Source organism: Pteropus vampyrus, unplaced genomic scaffold (assembly GCF_000151845.1).
Source record: "Pteropus vampyrus isolate Shadow unplaced genomic scaffold, Pvam_2.0 Scaffold63, whole genome shotgun sequence".
NCBI classification, from domain to species: domain Eukaryota; kingdom Metazoa; phylum Chordata; class Mammalia; order Chiroptera; family Pteropodidae; genus Pteropus; species Pteropus vampyrus.
Window position 1 is genome coordinate 1,938,407 of NW_011888844.1, and position 23,894 is coordinate 1,962,300.

General features: G+C 34.0%; 1 non-coding gene and 1 pseudogene across 1 annotated transcript; both read left to right on the forward strand.

Annotated features, from left to right (window-relative positions):
• The first annotated feature begins 13,368 nt into the window (after positions 1-13,368).
• On the forward strand, positions 13,369-13,487 carry LOC111740420 (annotated as a pseudogene).
• An 8,228-nt stretch (positions 13,488-21,715) lies between these two features.
• Positions 21,716-21,834, forward strand: LOC111740442. Its single transcript, XR_002780618.1, has one exon. It is a non-coding gene; the product is annotated as a 5S ribosomal RNA (ribosomal RNA).
• Positions 21,835-23,894: the final 2,060 nt, after the last annotated feature.

The following is a 23,894-nucleotide window of genomic DNA, read 5'->3' on the forward strand; positions in this document are numbered from 1 at the left end:
TGTAAACCTAAAACTGCTCTAAAGAAATAAAGTCTTAATAAAAAAGAAAAGAATTTGAGGCCACACTCTTTTCGAACTCCTGGAAAGGTAGAAGTTATTATAAAATCTCAAGTAAATTACTTCTCTTTGTAATATTGAGCTTCAGTAACCTGAAAAGTCAGTACAGTACATGTAGTCAGTAAAAAACATTAATCCTGCCATCAGCAAATAAGCAGTTACCATCAAACTATTAGGCCTACATAATGGCTCACCCATGGCTACCATCTGCTATGGGCAAAGGGCACTTTCAGTCCATTTACCACCTATAATATGCTTTTATTACTAGCGTGCTGTGTCTGTCTCCTACTACTAAGAGATTTCAGGAAGATGTTATTTTGGTAAACTCTACACAAATGACTAGACAGGTGAGTAGAGTCTTTAGAATTTATTTAGTCCTTGCATCCATGTTAACTCCTCAAATAATGGTATTTATCAGCCTAATTTTCTTACTCTGATTTGACTATTCATCTACTCAGATACGAATTAATGTCATTCATTCCTTTATTTCATCTGCATTACAGAAAGAGAACAATGCACTATTGATCTTAATTTGATTAGAACCATCACTCAAATCTTTATCAGAGACACAAAGCTCTGCTTTAATTAGATCATCTTCATCTAGCATAGAAGCTAATAAGCTTGTGATTTCAAAAGTGCATTACCTTATTTTTCTACACGTACTTCTAAAAATTATCTGCATTTTGATTTACATGCCTAATGGATAAAGTCAGATCCATTGTATATGATATGTCCCATTTATTTGAATAAAGATCCTGATTTAGAACTATTCATTCATCATGATAAGTAATACAATCTTTTTTCAGAGATAAAAATCAAGCTGCCAGAAAATATTGAATCAACCTGACCTTATAACCATTACAAAAATGAACTGTGTATCATAACTGACACATGTTTTGGCAGGTCTCTTTTTTTCAATCACTGGAAAAGAACTTGCTTATAGCTAAAACATTTACGATTGTTTCTTGTTTTCGTTTCCAAGCACTAAATAAATAAAATAAATAAGAATAAATTTATAGAAAAAATCGTGTACTTATAAGTAAAATGTCATAATATAAAACTTGTTTTACATTGCTAGTACTTTTTCCCATTGAGTTTGAGTTGTCAGTATCATGGTCAAATGAAGTGTTGCAAGGAGGCTAGCATTACTCCAAAGGACAAATCAGAGAGTAACTACTCCCAGGTCCTCCAACTTCCTTCCAGTCCCTATCAAAAACTTCCAGAACATTTTTTTTCCTAAAACAGATTTAGGGGATAAGGGAGGTGGGATCTCCTAGATTAAAGAAGGCATAGACTCTTGTCACCAAAGGCTGGGAATCTTTAAAGCCAGAATAGTTCACTGTGTGCATAGTGTGTCAAGGAAAGGCATTTAACCACCTTGTTGCCAGAAATATTGGCTACAAACTTCTGTAAGCACAACTATTCCATTTGGGAAATCCCCACATTGTAACATTTGGTCCAGAATCAGCTATTTTTTCTGCAAAAACTTCAGTCAAACAAAGATATCTCAGCTAACCGTCCCTCGCCCATCCTTTTAGTTTCACTTCCTTCCCATTTCCCCAGATAAAACCTTATTGCCATAGAAGATTTCTTTATTGTTTGTTCCCTACAGACCTAATCTTTATCAGATCTAATCTCTCTGGAACCTACCACTTTGAATTATGCATTTATGTTATCCTTTTTCTTGACCCAGCCTAGTACCAACTCCATAGGGAAAATCCTAGCCCTCATCCTAGGTGAAAGCTTGTTCATTCATAGTTATAGAAATAGAAATTAGCTGCCAGCTGCCTCATTTTGGCCACATGCTTTATGAGATTTTCCTTTCATAGTGTCCTAAATGTGCATAAGCAGGGGAATCCATGAGTTTCACTTAAATTCCTTTCTGCTCACCTGAGCCTTGCCAGCATAATTGATACTCATTAGCTCCTACCAGATGGTGCTGTGCTAGTCTGACAGTTGTAAATTTTATTAAAGCTGTGTCACCACAGCATTGTTCTCGGCAATGGTGTTTAAAAATATTTAGTATTAACTTACCTCACAGGGTTATTGTGAAACTCAAGTACATTAATACACGCAAAAGGTTTATAAGGAAAAAAAGTATTATAGAAATACCGGAATTATTATGCCATTAAATTAGTTTTCTGTTCAATGGATCATTTTTCAAATTGACCTTCATAACTATTTTGAATATCCGACTTTGTAACTGGAGACTTAATAATGTGTAGTGTAGTATAAAATCTGCAACATTTTTCTTTTTTATCTTGGTGTAGTTGAAGTCACAAATCTATTCTCTATTCATATCATTATTAGGAGAGATAAAAGTTGTCTTAGATGGGGACTATATTACTACTTGACTCTCTTTTCTAAAGTATATATAAAATATGGAGAATAAGTATATAATATATAAAGTATATGTATGTATAAAGAGAATCAATCAATGCCTGATACTTTGCATAATATTATTCACCAACTTATATATTCATTTATTCTTCTATCAATCCAATAAATATTTCCTAAGCATCTACAGGAACTCTACTAGGGAGCAGCAATAGTAAAATGAACATAATACAGCAGCTCACATCAATAAACAGTCTAGTAAATGTAGTGTGATATCCTGGATGGAAACCTGTAACAAAAACAGAAAATTAGGAAAAAACAAAGGGATTTGAATAAAATATGGACTTTAGTTAGTAATTATATATCATTATAAGTTGTGACAAATATACCTATTAATGTAAAATGTTAACAGTAGAGGAAATTGGTGTAGGGTATATGGGAATTCCATCTTATTGTCACAACTTTTCTGTAAATATAAAACTGTTTTTTAATTAAAATTTTAGTACAGAAGAAACAGTTCAGTGGGGGAATATTGGAGAAGGAATAAATAAAAGCATATCTGGAATAAATTTTATAATCCAAATAGGTATAAGGAGATTTAAGAGTACAGAAAAAGCACAATATTCAGTGTTGTGGAAATTAGTGGGTGGCCTGAATGAAAGAGATGTTTGATGTTTCCAAGAGATAAATCTTAAAGAAAAATGAGAATTTGCTTGACATGGTTTGTATATGTCCTGAAGATGGGGGGAGGAAGAGCAGGGAGAGAGGAAGATTAGTGGAGATAAAGATAGTGTAGGCAAAGGAAACAGCATATGCAAAAGTCCTGAGGCATGAGAAAGCATGTTGCTTTGGGGAAACCGAATACAGTTTCTTTGTGTTGGAGCAAAAGGTGAGTTTGTGTGTATGTGTGTGTGTACATTTACATGCATGGCGCATAATGTTTCTGAAAAGTATGGATTTACAATGCTGTCACTTCTATTTATGTCCATCGAATTTACTTTAGCAATTTGACCATTTTCTTTCAGTAGATCATCTGTTCTACCCTTTCTCTGTATTTTTCCATCCACATACAATTATCCAGGTAGTTAAATGATAGAAATTAACAATATTTAGCACTCAATAAAGATAAATTGTTTTCTTAAGGGTGAATGGTCATTTCCAAGAACACAACAAATGAAAGTTTAATTTGAAGCTGGACTGACTTTTGAAATATTTTAGAGGACTGCAGATTACAGATTTCATCAGGGAAAAATGTACTATTAATTTTTATGCCAGAATGCTTACACCAAACATTTAATAAGATAATCCATACCAGATTGTGCCAGAAAAACTATAAAATATCCTTGATCTTTACTATATTTCATCCTAACCTTTCTCCTAATATACCCTTTAGGTTACCTTATAACTTTCTGACCCTTCCTACTCTTCTATGATGATTCCTCCTTCTCTGAGCATTTCTCAAATATAGTTTTTTTTCCTTTCATCCCTCCCATCCCATCAACTATCTATTCCTATAGTTTCAATCATCCTATTATGCAGTGATAACTCCTAAATCAATATCTTCAGTCAGATCACTCTCTTGGGCTCTAAATAGAATCTCTGAATGGCTGCTAGACATCTTTATGTGAAATTCTTCAGTCATCTCAAATTCGACGTGTTATAAATCAAATTAATTAATTCTCCCCATCATACAAATCTTACTACTGTTTTTTATGCTGTAGCTCTGTTAATGGCATAATCTTGCATGCAGTCGTTTGTGCTAGAAACATTGTAGCTATCTTTAACTCTTTAACTCCACTATCTTCTTCATTGTTCACATTCAATTGGCAAGTTTGGATAATTTTGTGCAAATGAGACCATCCTATCTCCTTTCTTGAAAATATTAACTGAACCTTCCTTGTATCTAAAATAAAATCCAACTCCTTTTAATGGTCTATAAGGAATTGTGTACCTCTCCAGCCTACTAAATTCTACCCTCACTGACCCTTTTCCCACTTTTTTCTTTACGCCTCAGATTTTGCTTAGCTAGTTTCCACTCATCCATGGGTGCCCAATCTAACTGCCCCTTTCCTTTCCTTCCCTTCCCTTCCCTTCCCTTCCCTTCCCTTCCCTTCCCTTCCTTTCCCTTCCCTTCCCTTCAGAAAGTTTTTTTTTCTGATTATACTCCTTTCCACTGGATTTGAATCTCCTGTCAAGCACTTTCAAGGCATTCTGTTTATTTTACTTTTGTATCATTTATTAATGATAATTTTTACTAATATCTATTCAGAACTTAATATGAGACAGGTGATATTTGTCTATATATAATAGATGAGGAGGCTTCAAAAAGTTGAGTAACTTGTCCTAAGTTGCACAACTAACAAGTAATAGGACCCGAATTTAAATCCCAGTAATCTCTCTGATGTTCTAAACCACGATATTATACTGCATTCATATTCTCTGGACAGAACATATCTGTCTTGTTCAATGCTGTATCTTCAAGAGCTAAGTTGTTTCCTGACACATAGATGGTGCTCAATAAATATTTGTGAAAAATTAATGCAGGTATGAATGAATCTCTTAGATCTGTCCTCTTCTCTCCATTCCTCCTTTCACTGGTTCCAGTTCAGTCACTCATCACTTCTCATGTGGACTTTTTCAAGATTCTCCAAGTAGTCTCCTTAACTTACTTTCTGGACCTATGCTGGGAGTCTAGCTTATAAGGCCTCTGGGAATTTTTTCTTTTCATCTCTCTGGCATACATCTTTCCCTTGTAGATGTGTTATAGAGAAAACCAAGATATTTTCTGACCTTCAGAAGTTCACAGTCTAACATTGGAGACAGACTCATATGTCAGTAATATTAATAGAAAGTGAATTGTATACTGTCAGTATAGAAAAGGAAATATTTTTCTTACTAGAATATGAGAAAACCAAAGAAAGCTATTTAGAATTTAAAGGAAAGATATCATGATCTTCTTAACACATATATCTGATGATGTCATCTCCTGGGTTAAAAATTTTCAATAACTATCCATGATTAAATTAAACTCATTAGTAATACTGATACATAACCAATCTGGGACCATCTTGTACTCATTTCTGTAATTTGGTATTCCTCCCTAATTGAACTTGTCTTTAACAGACCTTGCCTTGTTTCTTTTTACCTGCTTCAGCCTTGTTAAAGTTGTTTGAATCCCAATCTTATCACGCTTCCCCAATCTCTTACACTCACGGCATCAGAATTATTTGGACTTGTATGAGTTTCTTAGAGAAAGTCTCAATCATGACATATCTGTTTAGTAGATCCAAACACAGTCATAACACTGAGACATTCAACATTTCCCACTCTTCTGCCTCCTAGTCACAGCCTAATAAAACAAAAATCTTTGTTTCTAGATGCTCTTACCTCATTCTCAGGTCTCTGCCGATGTTTGAAGAATGGAAAGCAACAGGGCAGGCTTAAATTGGAGTTGGCCTTACAGCCAGACACTCTTTGATGTGTTCTTCTAGAACTCATTGTGCCTCAAAGTAGATACTGTCTATAAGTGTGTTCCCCCTGGAGTACAGCCTGAAAAAAAAAATATGTAACTCGAGGTGGAACAGTGGTAGAGCTGGGAAATATCAATTCAATATTCGGGGAGAGTGAGGGGATAGAATGGAGGAAGAACTTCCCAGAGTAGTAGATCTTACTTCAACCCTTGCTCTCTGGACATACAGAGTTTTATGCTGGCTGTAATAATAATACCAGTAATAATCATAATCATAATCATAATCATAGTAATAAAATAATGTAACTCTTTAGGTCAACTCTTTCTCTTGCACAAAATGAAGAGAATGCAGAAGAAAGGTTGAATGAAGCCCTACTCCTACAAAGCCTAGGTTTTACATACCCCTCAGGCAATGAAGGAGAAAATAGGCTGAGTTATTCCCCCTTTCCTCTATTTTCTCATGGGATTTTCACTTACTCTACCTCACTTAAATTTCTGGCATTCCCATCTCAGAACTATCTCTGTTCCTGGGCAGTTCCTGGCATAAATATACCCTTCCACCTCAGCCCAGATCTTCTGGGCCACCAGCCAATTGGTCATGTTCCTGCTATCAATAATTAGATTGTCCCTAATTATACAGCATTTAGATGCTACAAATATCAACATGAGTAACTTGGACGATGAACCTGATTGACAGCATCAACTATGCCATTAACATTCAATATATATTAAGTTATAATAAATGAGTGCATTACTATGTCAATGTAAGTTTGTGGTGAAACAAAGTAGATTATACCAAAGTATTAAGGGTTTGGGGAGATTAAAGTATTTACCAATTGAAAAGATACTTGGCACTTAGTTTCCCTGGTATAGATGCAGATAAAGTTAAATTGCAATTTTAAGCACTTGGATTTATATTGAACAGAGGACAGCTGGAGTTTGGCATTGAAATTTTATTTTATTTATTTATAATTTGTACCCCACCAACTTCTAAAAAGGATTCAAGTCAGCTGACATTGAATTGAAGATGTACTATCATCAATTATTATGAACGTATTTCATTCAAATATGTAGAATATTTGAATGACAAAAAAGATTCTATATATTTGAACCATTCTTATTTTTACTTAAATATTCCTGAATAACTAGGTTAAAAAAAAAGGTTTTATCCTTTTAAAAGAAACATTTAGTAGTGATGAGAACTGTACAGTGTATTGCTGAAAAGGGCAGATTTTATTCTGAGAAATGGATAGGTGACAGAATATTTTTCTCTATCAAACTAATGTGTCCCTATCTCCTTCCTTTTTAATTCTCTTCAATAACGTAATGTGATAGAAGAGATAGAGTTGGTCCTATTAGAGGTAAATATTATGATGTATCCGATATTATCTTTTTCTTTCTCATTCTTCAAAGGCACCCTTTGAAGCACTGCTTCACAGCTTTTAGAATCAATTATGAGGATCACCAAATTCTTGATTGTTAGTGACTGCAAACTGTTGTCTATAAATCTTGTAGCTGATATGAATAAAAACAATGAAAATAGCATCCAATTTTGTAGGCAAAAGTGTTTAGGTTTGAAGAAGAAGAAAATGTAAAAAATTAAAAAAAAAGGAAAAATCTAGTCTAGGCAATGAGTTAGATTAAATCTTCAAAATTCTACAGAGTGGATAATATCATCCCCATTTTGCAGGTAAGAAAACTGAAGTTCAGAGAGGTTATGTGCCCACAGCTAATTAGTGGCATAACTCACATTGGAATTGAAATCTGAGCCCAAATGCTGTGCCTTTTCCACTACCCACCACTCTAGTAAAGGGAGAACATAGTGAAGAATGAGGCACAAAAACAGAACCTAGTTTCCAACAGAGTGTCTACCCATTCCTTTCCACACTATTATTCTTTGAACAAACAATAAAACAAAATAGTACAGCTTCTCTATTCAGTTCCAAAATATAATTTAAGAGTTAAGCTACTTCTGAATAAATTATGTTTATAAAAATTGATGCAGATTTTTGCTTTCATGGATTCAGGAAATAATAAAAATGAATTCTAAGAATTAAGCCTCAGAACTATTATTTCTAAGCATTAAATACCATTAGTATTCCAAGACCTCAAACTTAATCTGTGTGTTTATAATCTAATAATTTATACTGCCATATAAACTCTCTGGAATCTATTGCAAAAATCAAATTAGATAAAAACCTTGTCAGGGTATATTATAAATGATTAAAAATGAGCTGACATCGCTGTAGCATTAATATTCTAGTATCAATGCACAATCAACCAAAGGTCTTTATTGGCTATGTGCATTAGCTGATGGCTTATATAGATTTGGTGAATAACTAGAAGATTTTGCAACAAGAACATTCATGTAATAATAATCAAATATTTTAATCTTTAACAATTTTCTGGAAGCATAGATATACCCAACCTTGAAAACAATTATATAATCCTATTATGTGCTCCTTCTAGCTACCACCTTATTTATTTTTCCTTTCATGGTTAAATTTCTCAAATTGCCTTCCATAAGCTTTTCCCTCTTTCTGTGTAAACTCTCCCTATATTTACCACTTCGATTTTTACTTATGTTCTACCTCACTAGAACGGCTGCTTTCTCAGAGTTTGCCAACCATCTCTTTGTTAGGAAATCCACATTCTCTCTTCACAGCATGATGTTGCCCATCACCTCCACCTTGAAACTCTTTCTTCCTTTGACCTCCATGTCTATCTTGATTCTTTTCCTTTCTCCCCACATATTCATTCTTTATTTACTTTACTGGTTATTCCTCCTTCTATGTCTTTCTGTGGACTTAGTTTTTAATGCCCCTGTTCTTGTTTCACTCTTTATTTTAGAAATTTTATTCATTTTTATGGTTTCTATGACATTTGTGTTAATGACAGCTAAAGCTAGATCTTTAGGCAACATCTAGCCTCATACTTCTTACTGAAAATGTTTACAAGGCTGTTAATCATTACTATAGATTTCTCAATTCCAAAAATAACTCTTTATATTTTCTTCATAAATGTCTTTTTCCTCTCTTTTTCTCAATTGTAACGTTCTTCCAACTATGATTCATCACTTTCCTTTGCACATTTTATCAGGTCAGTCGTCAAGTCCTATCAAATTCATCCCTTCCCATTGTCCTTATGTCTTTCAGTCAATTGGATGCACCTGCCCAATCAAGAGCTAATACAACATACAAGGCCACCACTAGCACTTTGTATTGTACCTCCAGAATCCCATTAAGTCTAAATTCCATGCTTTTGCTACTTATTTTGTTATCCCAATTCATTGCATATTACTATTTTTCTCTGCCAAGCCCCTCCCACTAAAATGTTAGTTTTAAGAATTTAGTATTTTAGATTTAATCTTTATTATCTTCTAAGACACAATTTCTATTTTTTTTGTCCTTCTGATAAGACTATACGACATATCCAGTAGCCCTGCCATACAATAAAATGTTATTAATGTTTTGACATATTTCAAGAACCCAGAAACTACATAATTCCACTGCTTGTCTGCTTTCTTGATCTACAAATTCCTTAAAAACACAATCGGGGGAAAGGTAGAATTGTCAAAACACTATTACTGTCTAAACTGCTCTATCCAGCCCAGAGCCCATTATCTATCACTTCAATTATCATCTTGCCAATTTACTCACCTTTCTTATTCATTGTCCTTATGTAGCTTCCACATGATAAATTCCAAAAGATGCATCAATCCCAATGTTCACCTTTCTGGCCCTACTATACTGAACTCCTGAATATTTTGGAGAAACTTACAAATTGGGTAATGCACATTCTTGGTCTCTAACCTCAACTTGCTTTCAATGCCACACAGTAATCCTCTTATCTCTCTCCCTTCTAGCAGCTATTTCAAACCTTCTCTACTTTCCTAACATCAATACCTCTCTGCCCCATAGTCTTTTCAGATAATCTCACCTCTTGCTATGTGGAGAAATTAAAAGCTATCACATGAAAACTCCTCAAATTTTTTACCATGCTACCTATAAACATATCTGCTTGGTGGCACTCAGTCTCTCCTCCTTCCCTTCTGTTACAATGGAAGAGGTAACTCATCTCTGGTGTAAGGCTAATACCTCCACATAACATATGTTCTTCATCTCACTGCTTTTTGATATCTCAGTATTGCCACTCCATCAAATTCCAATCTCTCTCTCTCCTCTCTATCTTTAATCTTTGCTTACTTATTAGTTCTTCCCAGCAACACTGAAATATGCTTGTCTCTATTTAAAAAATACGGTTCCTTTTAATCAGATGCTTCCCTCTAGTTATTGCAATATTACCTGCTTCTACATAATAGCCAAGTATCTTTAAAGATGTGTCTACACTCACTGGTTCAATGTCCACACATCTTATACATCCTTCAACTTACTATTATCTTTTTTCCACTACACTGCTCCATTAGAATTATCAAGTCTATAATAACCAATTTATTGCTAAATCCAATGGCTACATTGACCTCTCACTCTTACTGAAATGCCTCTTATCCTTTTGGTTTCTAAGACACTATCTCACTTTTCCTCCTATCCTGCTTCATTTTCTTTTCTTTCTTTTCTTTTCTTTTTCTTTTTTTTTTTTGCGGGGGAAGGGGACTCTACTTCCTTTGAAAGACTTTTAAATATTGGTGTGTCTTAGTGTTCTATCCTCAGTCCTTGACTTTTCTCTTTTACACTTTCTTCACCGTGTGATCTTTTTCTTATATGCTTATATGTCACAGATTTCTTCTTCAGTACAGCTCTCCCTTCTAAACTATTAGATACCTCTACTCGAACATTCTTCAGACTACTGCAATTCAACATAACCAAAACTGAATTTAACAATCTCCATCTTCAAACCCAAAATCCTAGAACTGCCCATCCCCAATTGTTTCTATTCTCAGTAAATAGCCTCGCCAACCACCTTGTTGTCCTAACCCAGAAACCTAGATGCCAACTTTGACTCCTCCTTCTTTACTGAACTTCTCACTATTTTCTAGACATGGTCAGCCCTTTCACAACTCTGTGCTTTTGCAAATAGTGTTTCCCATGTCTCTCAATGCTCTAAATTCTTTCTCTGTACCTAGGATATTTCCTTCTTATCTCACCCAGATTGACACTTGCATATTTGATGTTAAGCACGTCTCCAAAACTTCAGTTGTCTGAGTTTCCATAACTGCCTATTTGTAACTTTGTTGTGATAATTACCCCCTATTGTTTAATTCACTTCTCTGTGTTCTTCATACTTAAAAACGTTTATTGAATACGTTTTATAAACCAGCAGAATGAAAAAGGCAGACAGAAGAAAAAACTAGAGAAAAATATAAAAGAGATTTTGGTAGAAAAATATAGAAGTGTCCAATCTATAGAAAATAGAGATAGCTTCTTCATCTCTCAATATTAACACTTTTTTAATCTCTTTCATCTTATTATTAAAAAATGTGTTTATTTTAGAATTATCAGAAAATACAGAGACAATTTTAAAAGGAAATAATATCCTACAATGATATCATCATTTTTTTTTATTATTTTAAAATATATTTACAAAAAGTTATAAAAAATATTATTACATTATCCCTTATTCTTCTCTTTTCCAGTCAGAATAGCCTTAATTGGTGAGAGCCTAGCCTCCATCTTGTTGATTATTCAGGTTCAATTTCAGTAGAGTCCCTCCAGTTTTTCCAAGTCTTAAACCAAATGGAATACTATTTCCAAAAGAAAATAAGTTAAAGACCCACTTATTAGTAATAAAAGAGATATCCAGCTTAGAAGACGAAATCATGCATTTTAACAAAACATGAGAATTGCTTTTGTCTTTTCCGATCTTCTATACAGGACCACACAAAAGCAATGCCTTTTTTTATTTCCTTATTAGTTCATTCCTGAAAATGAAGGTGTTCAGAGGTTAAAAAACACTAATGAATCTCATGGTATAAAATTTCTAGCTCTTTATCAATGTCACTCTTCTTCATAGCCAGATTCCATGTGAAGGTAACATTTTAAAGATTAACAATAAGAGATTTCTGCAAGCTGATTGATTTCCTAATGACTCATTTTACTGTACTGAAGCTGATATTTTTTTTGCTCAACTTTCATAGCCACCTACACCATAGAGACAAAAGAGTTTTTCATTATTCCACAAACTCTCTTACATGTGGCTTTTCACAAAGAAATCTGTTAACCAACCCAAAAATTGTTGACAAAATTGTTTCCAGTTAATTGATATTACACTTCACTCTTTTCAAGACTTTGCTCCTCAGCACTATACTCAATGTCCACAGAAAAAGACAATGTCTTAACCTCCTGTAAGCCAGGCTGGTATATATCTTTCTTCCTTATGTGTGAACCTGAAAAAAAAAAAAAAAAGACCAGAAAGGTAGAGGAGGTGACCTGTGGTTATTAAATGGATTCTTTTCCTTCCATGACCATCGTCTTCTCAACAAAGGCTGAAAAAAAAATGCTATAGCAGAGGACAGTGCATTAGACCAGGCTAGCGTGTTCACCTAAGCTATAAAAGATGGAGAGGAATTTTTTTTGGCCTTGTATTTATGTCTTCTTTCTCTACCTCTTCTCTTCCAGCCCCTGCCCATACAATGCCTAGGCCTCCATTGTCCTTCTATTGTCCCCTCAACTGCCCAAGTTCCCTACCCAAACCTGTTTGTCTAGAGCCTCCATCTATGCTCTGTGTTTTTTTTACTAGCAACTCTCACCTATATTGTGTTTTTTCCTCTCAAGGAAGCAATTGAAAATGATCTGAGAAAATAATTCATGATAAGATATTAATAGATGTTAAAAGCCTAATAAGTTTATGCTCTGACCTCTGACGTAGCAAATTGGGAGTGTGCTAAAAGCATTCTACATCTTAACCCCAAAATGTGACACTTTCAGAGACTATGAAAGACTTTTGAGAGATCTATGTTCTCCTCCAGTACCCTTTAAATCATCTCACAGCTGCCAACCAGAATCCCTTGAGCTTATAGCAGCCACACACTTAATTTATTTTCTTCTTTTTATTCTTACCTATCAAACCCTATGCCCTATCAGATACAATCAGGGAAAGCAAAAGATCTCTAAAGTTTATCAAATGTTACTGGGGCCATCTCTTTCCTTTCTGCCCCTCCTTAATATCATAATTCACCCTGTTTGGCAAGTGCTTAAGTGCCTAGACAAAATGGCCTGTGTTCTTAATTATGTATATGTAATCAAAAGTACTCTGCAGTAGCCTTTATATATGTATATATATATAAACTGAAAGTATAAGTAAACCAGTAAAAGGATCATGTTGGTTAGCACTTAAGGACACTCTGAATTAGGTGAGCCTTTTAATATCACACTCTTGGAAATACTCAATTAGTGTTGTGTATTGCAAGGAAAGGACAAATAGGGATATGACTACCCAGGCCTCTGCAGAGCTCCTGCAGGGATCCATTCTCCACTACACTAATCAAATCATTAGGCTACATTCTGCGACTTACGTGCATGCTAGAAATGGCATTTTTAAAAAGTTGAGTCTACGGTCATGCCACCCTGAACATGCTCTATTTTGTCTGATCTTGGAAGCTAAGCAGGGTCGGGCCTAGTTAGTACTTGGATAGTAGACTACCTAGGAATATCAAGTGCTGTAGGTATTAAAAAAAAATTGATAACACGGATAAATCCAAACCCATTTGAGAACTGCTCATATGCTCAATTGAAAGCACTAAAGTGTATGTTTAATTATTTCCCATAAACACAATTCTGAAAGCTCTTTTTTTTTTATTTCAAATGAAGAAAATCCATTTTCTCCCTGATGTTACTAATTCAAATGGTGGTTGAAAAAAGTTTTTCCTTTATTTTTATTTTTTATTACCTCACCTCAGAATTTTCTAGTTTAAACTCCGGTTTATATAACACCCATCACAGAAATTCTAAAATGAAAAGTCATACAAATCATCTAAATGCTGATTTTGAAGGAAAAATATTTGGTAACATTAAGCACAACAATTTTTCCTTAGCGATGAGTTAAATGAGTTATTTTATAGGCTGTCACCCATTGCTTTTAAAATTACTTCTCTTTTTATACTTCGCCATGAATCACTATTAGCTCTCCATCTCTCTTTTTTTCTCTAGATCTCTTTTCTTTCTCATACACATTCATTCAGTCTACATTGTCAGAGACTAAATGACCATTCTATGCAGCTGCTATAACCAATGCCACTTATTTTTTTCTGAGTCTTCGAAGTCCGTTAGAGGTACTAGAATACTTCCTGCGCATCTGCTTAATTACTGACCAAGCACTGCATCAAAAAATGCAATAAATAATCACATGGAAGAAGCAGAAGGTATCTATTCTCTTGGGAGAGGATGAACAAATAGGCAGAGATGATGAAACACATTTCCTTTGGCTTTTAGTTAATATTCATTCTTAAGTGGGGTGCTTCTTAAAAGCCTACCATGGGTTTTTACCTGAGATCTGTAGTAGAGTTTGAAGCAGCATTTCTCAGAATCTGGAAAAAGGAATGAAGTTATCACTGCAGTAAAAATAAAAATGCTAATGCACACATGAGTAATGTTTTTCTCCACTGAACAATATATACTAAGACTATTTGGAATCATTTACTGATGCTTGTACTAATTTAAATCCAAATATTCTTTAAAATTAATAACCTATTCAACATTCCTGGGGAAGATTATGGTCATGAAGGTGAATGTTATTGTGTCCCTTTAAAGAATATTCTCATAATTGGTCAGATCTCTTAGATTTGCAACAAAAATTAGAAATCTGGTGTAAGTTCCGATTTTACAATATACAAATTGCCTGGATCAAACTTTTACCTCAATAACCTCAGTGCTTATACAAACATGTATTCTAAGAGTTTCTCTATTCAGGTAGTGAATGAGAGTCAAAGTTTCCTTTTTATTGGCTTTGGGTATCCAGACTGGCAGAGTTGGCTGTGATTTAAGAAGGAATAGTTGTTTTGGGGGTTAGATATAATGTTTAATCACTTTGCAGATTTTATTTATTGTTTCCATGACTGTAGTCTTTAGGCTGACTCAAAGGGTGGACTCAACTGAGAAGAAGAGAGGCACCAGAAAAAATACTAGAGTGAAAATAGGGGCACCTGTCTCACTAACAACACCTATCTCCTTCCTCCTTTCCTCTACTTGCAGAAAAATAGAAATCACTTAACTGTACTTTGCCTGATACCTTACACTATAAACTGAATCCGCACACTGCACTGCCATTTCACCCCTTTAGCTTTATCTTTTCAAATTACAAATGGAGTCTACTCTCTAGAGCTGTAGGAAAAATCAAATGGCTCATACTCGTGAAGCGGCAATAACAAAAGGATCTTAGGATAAAGCAGTCCACAAACCAGAATCTCTTGTTTCTAAATGTGCCTAAAGCATAGTTTACTCTGTAACTAGATATGAAAGCAAGGAGAAAGATTTAAAAAAAAAAAAAGCACTTTATTATTCATCACTTAAGGCAGCCATAAAAAGGTACACATTTTCATTAACAGTGGGTTGAATCATTAGAAAACCTGAGCTACTTAATCCATATTCAGTGCTTGCTCTGCTCTGCTCCGCTAAGTGAATTTTGTGGGGGTAGATAGATTGCCGTTAAATAAGATTCCAATAGAGAGTTTATTTTTCTTGTGAGCCTGAACCAAGAGCTCAGAATTTCAGAGGTAATTTTGTTCAGCTTTTAAGCAGTATGAAGTTTTGGGTTAAGTCCAAAGATTCCAGAAGCCTTAAAAATTCATCCTAACAATAATTTTGAAGTTGCTAATTCCTCTTCCCCTGTTCACTTTTCCCTGAAATGTGTTGCCCCATAATATGCCAGCTACCACGGCTTTCTACTCACCCTATTCTCTGTCCTTTTGTTTTCATATCTCCCTCCCACTCTTTGATTTTCAATTTTAATATCTTCTCATTCAAAGAAATTAGAGTGTAAAGTTCCTTTACAATCTAATCTGTAGTCCTTGAATTCTGACAGCTTTGAAATGCTTAATTTGCTTTTTTCTCCTTTTGAATAATCATTTTTTCCTTCTCCACTCTTACAAAAAGAAAATGGGAAGAAGGGTAGATAAGAAGGAAGCATCAATATTTTATTTCCTTCCCTCTATTTTTTTTAGAAATATGTGATATTTTTTTTAGAAATCTTTAACTCTCCTAGCAATAAATGCCTATCTCTCTTTCCTCTATAGACCATCATTCTCTTCTTTGTTCTTAGAACCATTATTACTTATGTTTACATTTTCTGCAACAATCTTTCTATTCCCTTATTAAGTCCTTTCCACTCTTAGCATCCTATCATTTTTATTCATTTTATTATCTGTAATTTCAAGCTTTGATGGTTTACTACTGAGGAGTTTCATGAATTCTTGCTAACATACTCAACCTAAGCAATCTCATTTGGTTGAAATGAGAACTAATTTTTAAAAAGAAATCAAAGACAATTTTTAAAAATACTTTTTAATTTTTTTCCAAGATAAATTTTGGCAGGACCCCTGGTTCGGAAGAGAAAGATAAAGGTTCCTGGAGATATTATCTTAGTCATTTATGAGAGGATATTATGCCATCCACCTTGCATCATCAATCACAATCCTATGTGGAGAAGAAGAGCAGCTGAGGTAGAACAGAATACATTAGTGTGCCCTTTTTTATTCTCCTATGGCTTTTCCTTCTGCTTTTCATTTTTAGTGTGGTTTTTAGTTATTAATAATACTAGTACTAATAATCCTCTCAAAATATGACATCTTATAGTCCAATTGACCTAGATTAGCTGTCCCCAACAACTAAATGGTGATCCACTAGTAGACCTCAAATAATTACCAGGGTGGTCTCCAAGCCATGTAGATCAAGGGTTAAAAAGTTGACATGTAGATTGTCTTCCCTAACCACATGTTCCTCTCTAAGGCTTACAGATAAGCCCAGTGGAGGAGGGAAATTGCACGCAACAATCTGATTCCTTTAACTTAGCAACTCTACTCCCCTTCATGCTTACACCAATCACAAAACTTTAGTTAATTACAAGTGGCTTCTCATCAATAAATGGTTGCCATTTTATTTCTTTTAAAATAATTTGACAATACAAAATAAAAAAAAATCTATATATGATTAATAATTTGAAAGCTCATTTGTGGAGGTCTTAATTACTGTGACTAAAATAAGAAGAGGCAAGCCCAAAGTGAAGGTTATTACTTTCACCAAAAGTCTCAAATCACAGATAGTGGAATGGATCGTTACTTCTTGGTAATTAGACACTATAAAAGATTTAAAGAGCCACCAAGACAATAGTTTCAGAGGGGTTTAAAACTTACTGAATGATTGGTTGAAATATAAGTCAATTAATCACTAAGTCACATTTCCCAGGACTCACATTAAATCAATAGACAAGATGAATGGAATTATGCTATTCTTATTAAGTCACTGGACTGGAATCTGACAAAACAAAGGATACGTTAGCAAATGTTCCCCATGGCCCCCTCAAATCCCTCCCTTGTATCCTCATTCAGAAAAGGAAAGTACATAAAATGAACAAAATATTTCAGATTGGCAGGAGGCCATTGTGGGAAAAAAACACGCTAACTACAAGTAAAATTAATGCCATTAAACAAGAAGTTGCAGAAGAATGGAGATATAACCAAACTGTAAATGAAGCGGTCCCTGCAGCTGATGAATCAGAAGATGAAACAATTGCTTGGAATGATGAAAGTGGACAAAAAAAGAGCAAATGGTGCTTGTGAATGAAAGAATTTATGTTCGACATAATAGAAAACCATCTTAATGTTATCATGAACTTATTTAAAAATAGTTAAGCTCCATTGGACAAAATTCTAGCAGTGCTCTCCTCCAAAAGGTACATATCATATATTTGTAGAAAATTAAAAGAATTCCAAAGAAAGCACAGTGAATTTATTTTAAACTCTATTTATTCCCTGCTAAAGTATTCATTTGAAGGTTATGACTCTAAAGAGGAAATAACCTTGAGTAAATTTTTGATAGAAATTGGGATTTTATACAAGCTCCAGCCTCAAAGAGCAGAAACTGAGCTGGGCAGCAGGGGAAGACAAGTTACCTGTTTAGAAAAGTATCCACATGATAAGTCCAATAAGGATTTTCAGAACCAAAATAAAAGCTCTCCTAGTTGAATATTAGGAGGATGGGCACTAGACTACAAGATTTTGGAATTTTAATCAAGCATTTGGAAAACAACAAAATATCATAGCACAACAAGTTTTAAAAAATGGTAACTTATTTAACAGATAATGAGTCAAATGTTACTCATTAGACTATCTGGACAAAAGTTTGCTATTCAAACCCATTAGCCAGTTGAAAGTACTAGGCTTTGAACTGCTGCCAAATTTTTAATACAAGATGCTCATGCCAATACCCAAAGCTATTGCAAAATATTTCTTGGTAATATTGTAAAAACAGGACTAGACGGCGCTGCTTTAAATTCTACCATGTGGACATTTATTATCTACCAAATAATTCTAGAGAATACCCACTTGAACTGTGGCAAAAATAACATTATGAACTGTGAATAAGACTGATTTTAAAGTAGCCAAAATAGGCACTTGCCTCTCTGGCATGATTTAAGAGATATTTGGAAAGACATATGCCACATACTTTCTCCTTAACTAATGGTTGGAATTCCATCTTTAGGGATTCATTAATTTAAGGGTTTCAAAGCTAGTAGATTTTAGTACGTCCCTCATTTCCAAATTAAAATGTAATTATTCCTGAAGAAGGCAAAGGGCTGATCTTTTTGTAATTATCAGTTATTAACACCATAGTAATTTATTAGCTATATTTGCAAATATGACCACTAGTTGAGAGAACAACACTTTATGGTGGAAAGAGCCCATAGGACAAAACTGTAGCAAGAGAAGATATTAAAGTAAAGAGGAAGAACATTTTTCTTACTTTATATTTTATTGAGCCAAAAGTTGGTCCTGTCTACAGACCTAGATAATAGATGAAGTAAAATTCCTGTAATGGCAGAATAAAGGTAAAATTAAAAACATAGGTATAGGGATTAGCACTGTAAATAAATTAAGGACATTTATTCCACAGATAGAAGATAATGTGGAAATGATAGAGAATGAAAAGATATATACTTGAGGTGGAGAGAAGAAAAAGTGCTCATTTATACAAACATCTATTTAGCAATGCCAGTTTAAGGACTGCTGAGAAGGAAAATGGTTAGGGTGAGGTTGAAATTTAGGAATTAAGGATACTAGTATTCATTTAGAAATATAATAGAGGTTTATAAAAAATCTCAACTTCTTTTGGTGATGCTTGACTGCCCAGTTATAGGAATGAACAAAACAGAAGGATCGGACTCTTAATGATAAAATATTATATGTCTTGTCTGAAAGCTGCAATTAAACCATAGGCTTTTCACATGGAGACAGAGAATGTTGAAAATTTAAATTGCTCCCAAATGGTCTAACCTGAAGTAAATCTTTTTATAGCAAGTATGATTATCTATATGAGTGTCACAAAAATGACTACCCCTACATCACTAAAACGAAGAGTGAAAGATGGTGTTTCTTAATTATAACAATTTAATAGTAAAATCAGCCTTGAAAACTGAGTTTCACTGTGCTGAGTTATATTGATTTAATCAAAGTTTAATATGTAAAACTATATGGAATTACCTTACGGCTAAAAACACATAGCTTGCTTAGTGACTCTGAAAGGTTTAGTGATTTAGGATAGCGATAGCCATTAAAAATAACACTCACATTAAATTCTTTGGAAATTGATGAAAAATAAAACGCTATACATTCTTAGGAAAACTGAAAGATGCTTGTTTTCAAAAGGTATAGGATTGAAGCACACATTTAACTTAGAAATATGTACAGCAATTCTTAAATTATATTTGACCAAAATAAGAGTAGTGGTCTCAAGATTCATCAGTAAATTAAGAGAAACATAGGGTTGATTTAAACCAAGAGGCAAGACCTTATCACATTTGGTTCACCAGCAATTAGCCCTCAAACAAGGATGATAAAATAATTCTGTGGCTGTTTCTTATCATCACCATAAGATGCACTGAGAAAAAGCTATAACAACAGACCAATAAAGTTTGACCAAGACAAATAATTTGCCCATTAAACAAATACTCTAACGTAGTAAAATATTCAGATGTAGCTATTATGCTTGCTATCAAAACTTAGTATTTTCATAGTTTACAAATTCTTTCATGAACATCATCTCTGTAAGTCATCACAACCACTCATTTAAGATTGGTTTCCTATAGACTAAGTAGCTTGTCCAAGGTCACAGCAACAGAGCCAGAACATGAAACCTGACCTTCAGTTTCCAGGTCCTTTTCATTCTGTTTTTTTTTCACAGTTGTCTCTCAACAGATACATTTTTAAAAAACTTACATAAAATAAATAATTAAGAATGTAGCTTTGGCAGATGGAGACAGAAATTTCCAGGCATTAGTTCCTGATTGTATATCATGTCCCAATGACAATCTACAAGGTGGCATTTATAGACACTATTTCAGGTTTTCAAAATATTTGTAGTCTAAAAGCAAATCACTGTAAAAATATTGGACAACTGATTTCATGAAAAATTTACATCATATTAGCAACATCAAAGATCATCTCTTAGAAGATGACTTCTTCCCAGGTGCTTGTATCTGGGCCTAGGTAGAGATAAATTCTTCCACTTTCATCATTAATAATTCAAGAGTACCAGGGACATCAATAACAATTCTCTCCATTTTTATTAAAATTATTGGGGTAACATTAGTAAATAAAATTAAATAGGCTTCAAATGTACACTTCAATAATATGTCATACGTATATTGCATTGTATGTTCACCACCTAAAGTTAAATTTCCTTCTGCCACCAAATATTTGAATCCCTTTACCCTTATCTACCTCCGCCCACCCCCACTTCCCTCTGGTAACCACTAATCCACTGTCTATGTCCATGAGTTTGTGTTTGTCATGTTTGTTTGTTACTTTTAGTTTTATATCTTACATATGAGTGAAGTCATATGGTTCTCAACTTCTGTCTGACTTATTTTGCTTAGTTTGATAGTCTCAAGATACATCCATGTTGTTGCAAATGGTAATATTTCATCTTTTTTTATGGTTAAGTAATATTTCTTTGTATATATGTACCACTTCTTCTTTATCCAATTATTTATCAAAGGGCACTTTGGTTGTTTTCATGTCTTGGTCACTGTGAGCAATGCTGCTCTGAACATCAGGGTGCATATATCTTTTCAGATAAATGTTTTCAAGTTTTTTGTAAATATACTCAGAAAAGGGATTGCTGGGCCAAATGGTAAATTAGTTTTTTCAGGAACCTCCATACTGTTTTCCATATTGGCTGTACCAATTTACATCCTCACCAATAGTGTATGAGGGTTCCTTTTTTTCTCACAACCCCTCCAACACTTGTTATTATTTGTCCTGTTGATGATAGCCATTCTAACAGGTGTGAGATGGTATCTCATTGTGGTTTTGAATTCTCTCTTTTATTAATTTGTGATCTTGAATGAGTGTCTTAACATATGTAAGCTTCACTTCTATAAACTGGAATGGGGACTGTAGTGAGGATGAATGACTAGTTTATATGAAAATACATTACATGTAATATGCCATTATTATAAAATTAATTCTTAATTGATTAATTAATTCATTAATTTTATAAAATTAATTATTAGTCTGTGGATCAGAGAAGAGTTATCCCCTTGACCATAAACAGGAGGTATGAGGGGTAGAACTATGGCACTCACTCTCCTTGTAAACATAATGGCAATGGATATAGTTGATCTTAAAATAACATGAAGTATTGGACACCTATATAAGGGTCTCTACTATTAAGAATCCATGCAGTCTACGGCCATGCTACCCTGAACAAGCCCGATCCCATCTGATCTCGGAAGCTAAACAGGGTCGAGCCTGGTTAGTACTTGGATGGGAGACCACATAGGAAGACCAGGTGCTGTAGGCATAAAAAATAATAAAAAAATAAGGGATTGTAAGCTGACAATGTCCTTGCAATTTGTGAGGCCAACCAAGGATTGCCTCGCCAAAACAAACAAACAAACAAACAAACAAACAAACAAACAGAAAAGAACTCATGCAGAAATGACTAGGAAGCTAGTAGGAAGGAGAATCAATTAGCTGCCTCATAAAAATAAAAGAAATATGATACTATATTTGACATTACAAGATTCTTAGAAGAAAAAACTCCTTATTAATTCAGAGCAATGTGATAAAGGTGACTCAAGAAGAATGGGGAACAAAAAATAAGTTCTAACTTGCCCATCCCTGTGTAATTATGGATTTATGTTGTAACTTTGTTCAAAGACCTTCAGAAATGGTGTGTATCGAGTAGTCTTAATGCAAAGAACTTATTGAATGAATAGATAATAATGCCTATATTCTTTCCTATTTACTTTACAAATATACTTGATGAATTCTGCCCTTCTTCTCTCCACCTATACAGCCACCAGCTCTAGCATTTCTCTTTGAGTTTCCATTACAATTCTAATTCACTTCTGTATGGTATTTAGAATATAAACCACATTCTTTTTATAAAAATAAATCTCTCCTGTTTTCATTTTAAACACCAATTTACTATCATCTTTAATATGCACATTCCTAGTTGTGTGCTTTAAGCTCCAAGGCTTCTTTTGTTTTTATCAAATTGTTTCGGCACCAAAGAAACTGAGCACTCAATGCTGATATTGGCAGCAGTGGCTTCTTCTTGCTTTAGACTGATTATAGCCAGCTCCTTTAGGTCTGCATGACAAAGAGGCTGCTGACATCATCATTGATTGCTCTGTTTTTCCCATGCAAAACAATCTGTTAAATCAGTGCAAAATAGATTTTTGCAACTTGAAGCTACAAGGATACAATTGGTTTCTAAGCTGCCACATCAATCAGATATTTAAAAAACCGTTAGTAGCCTGGGTATAATTCTTGAATATGTCCACCCATGTGATTAGATGTTGTGTTCTCTCTATTTATATACATTTTTCACTGGAGGGTTATGTAATATGTGCAGAATAAAAAATTCAGGGAAATATATCTGTGTAGGCTACTTCATGTTGATTACTTGTTGTTAATTATCTCAGAACAGCAAATTTCTAAGCAATACTCGGCAGTTGAAGAGAATATACTCTTTTGGTTATTTCAAGCTGATAAAATCCCAGAAATATTTTCTTGACCAGCTTCTAATTTAACAAATTAAATTTTGCTGTAGATCTACTGCTTTCAAAAGTGCCAGTTGAATAAGATATTATTCTCTGGTGTCATTAGAGCCTCTACAGTTGTCTCCATTCCACACTTCTTATTGAAACTTATTATAACAGGTTGCCAGAGCTTTAACTCCCTCAAATGTACTCCACCACAGAATTAGCTTTCTTACAGAGATGTATGAACAAATTTCTACAAGTATCATATTTGTCAAGGGATTTTTTAGGCTTTGGAGAGTAAAAGTAAGTTTATAGTATTGAAGAGGATAGAATTTTGGTTTCTTTTCAGTACATTATGACACTGTCATGCATGTTGAAAATAGGAATTATTGCTTTGTGGAGATTTTCCATGTGTGTATAGAGGAAATTGGAAAGATTCATATGATAGTAAACAAAACAAACAAACAAAAACTTTAGACAACTAGGGAGTGGAGTTAATTTATTATAAAATTTGGATACAAAAATCTTATGAGAGAAAACTTATTTTATGTGGCTGGTTTTGGAAAACATGGAACTAAAAGAACTAGTGAAAGGCAATACACATTCTTTAAATTTCCACCCGGTCTCTAACTCAATTGTAGAGAAGAAAGAAGCAAGACTACTTAAAACAAATAGAAACGGTAACAGACTAATATTTCTCTTGTTCATCTCTTTTCTTTCCTAAAAGATAAAGATTATATTCTCTCAATTTTTCAACTTTTATTTCTGTCTATCATACTGACTTCTGGGTCAGTATTGTGTTAAAAATGGCTGTTTCTGAAGCATGAGCTCTATCAATTGGAATTTGAGTTCCACTTCTGGAGTTGGTCAA